This window comes from Pteropus alecto, unplaced genomic scaffold (genome assembly GCF_000325575.1).
Source record: "Pteropus alecto unplaced genomic scaffold, ASM32557v1 scaffold76, whole genome shotgun sequence".
In the NCBI taxonomy this organism is placed as follows: Eukaryota; Metazoa; Chordata; class Mammalia; order Chiroptera; family Pteropodidae; genus Pteropus; species Pteropus alecto.
In genome coordinates this window covers 24,885,315-24,887,651 of record NW_006443138.1, presented here as the reverse complement: position 1 = coordinate 24,887,651, position 2,337 = coordinate 24,885,315, and the positions used below count along the sequence as shown (strand labels likewise).

The 2,337-nt window shown below is 37.2% G+C and overlaps 1 pseudogene; it reads left to right on the top strand.

Annotated features, from left to right (window-relative positions):
* The first annotated feature begins 1,673 nt into the window (after positions 1-1,673).
* On the top strand, positions 1,674-1,792 carry LOC112472467 (annotated as a pseudogene).
* The last annotated feature ends 545 nt before the right edge of the window (positions 1,793-2,337 follow it).

The window sequence follows — 2,337 nt, the reverse complement described above, 5'->3', positions numbered from 1 at the left end:
TCCCTTCCCTCCTTTTGTCCTTCCTTCCTTCCATGACATTTATTAAATGTCTACTATGGCATGAGGTAAGTGCTGGGGACTTGAAGATGAATCAAACACAGGAGCCCCCCATCTATGGAGAAGGTAAACACAAGCAGCATTAACTTCAGAAGCACCTATCAGGAACTGTCGGAACCAGGCTCTGGGCCAGCAAGATAGATGTGCTTCCTGTCCCCTCAGAGCTTACTTTATAAAATGGACAATTATGATATAGAATAATAAGAGCAATAGAGTTCTTGTTATGAGAGCAAAAAAGGATACAGTACCACTGGGGGGATTGGGGTAGGTGTCCCTTTCTCTGGACACTTGAAGCACAGTGAGACAGAACCCTTGAGGCAGAGGAAAACCTGAAGGATCTGGAATGTGTGGGGCCAGGAGTAGTTGTGTGTTGCCCTAGCTGGAAGTGATCCAGACTGAACATGTCATCGGTCAACAACAGCTGCCAGTGACTGGGACAGGGTCTGGGGTGCCAATAGCTCTGGGGGACATTGGGAAATTGTTGGCTAGGGACATAACTAAAAAATTAGATTTAAAATAGCTGCTGAAAAATATATGGTAGCTGAAGGAAACTGGACTCTGGATGGTAATCACAATGGAATATATAGATGTCAAATTATAACATATACCTGAAAATTATATAATTGTATTAACCAATGTTACCCCTATAAACTAAAAAAAATTAATTTTTATTTATTTATCTATCTATCTATCTGTCTGTCTATCTATCTATCTATCTATCTATCTATCTATATCTATCTCTATCTATCTCTATCTATCTATCTATCTATCTATTTAATTTATTTCTAGGCGAGGCCTCACAGATTGCAAGGAACTTATCAGCTTACAATCCCTTATTTTTTTATTTTTTACATCTACAGCACCTGGTCTTCTTAGGTGGTCTCCCATCCAAGTACTAATCAGGCCCGATCCTACTTAGGTTCCGAGATTCATAATTTGGCAATTATGAATAAAGCTGCTAGAAACATTCAGTAGAAGTTTTTTGTAGATGTAAGTTTTCAGTTCATTTAGATAAATGACTAAAATTTCAATTGTTGGATTGTGTGATAATCTTACTTTTAGCTTTCTAAGAGACTGCCAAACTGTCTTTTAAAGTGGCTGTGCCATTTTCGTTCCCATCAACAATGAACGTGAGTTCCTATTGCTCCACATCCATGACAGCATTTGGTGTTGTCAGTGTTTTAGATTTTAGCCATTCTAATAGGTATGTAGCAGTGTCTCATTTTAATTTACAATTCCCCAATGACATTATATTGATCATATTTTTATACGTTTATCGTATGGTTTTTTTTGTGAGGTGTCTGTTCAGATCTTTTGCCCAATTTTTAAACTGGGTGTTTATTTTCTTATTGTTGAGTTTCATGAGTTCCTTTTATACTTTAGATATCAGTCCTTTATTAGATATGTTTTACAAACATTTTCTTCCAGTCTGTGGCTTGTTTTTTTATTCTCTTAACAGTGTCTTTTACAGAGCACAAGTTTTTAATTTTAGTGACATTCGACCTATTAATTTTTTTTTTCATGGATCATCTTTGGAGTTGTATCTAAAAAGTCACCGCTACCCAAGGTCTTTTAGATTTTTCTCCTATGCTATCTTCGAAAAGTTTTATAGTTTTGTCTACGGCCATGCCACCCTGAACAAGCCCGATTTTGTCTGATCTCAGAAGCTAAGCAGAGTTGGGCCTGGTTAGTATTTGTGTGGGAGACTACTTAGGAAGACTAGGTGCTGTAGGCGTAAAAAATAAAAATAATAAAAGTTTTATAGTTTTGCATTTTACTTTTAGGTCTATGATTTATTTTGAGTTAATTTTTGTGAAAGGTGTTAAGGTCTTTGTTTAGATCCATTTTTTTCCTTCCTTCTCCTTCTCCTTCTCCTATGCATGTGGATATCCAGTTGTTCCAGTACCATTAGCTGAAAAGACTTTCCTTTCTTTGTGGAGTTGCCTTTGTTCCTTTGTCAAAGATCAGTTGACAGTATTTGTGTTAATCTGTTTTTGTCTATTCTTTCACCTATATCACGCTGTCTTGATCACTGGAAAAACAATTAAAACCATGAAGTCTCACGTTCTTATAACCATAGGCAGCACTATTACTAGTCACTATTACAGTGACTAGCCACAGTGTGGTGGGCATGTCTCTCAGCTCTTATTCTCTCCCTGTTGCGTGCGAATTAGGGAATGAGATTCCTCATTTGTGAAGAGAGAGAGCCAAAGTTACAAGGCCAAAGGCTTCCAAGGAGATGGTAGACTTGATTTCTTCCTTTCATTTAAGTTGGAGGAC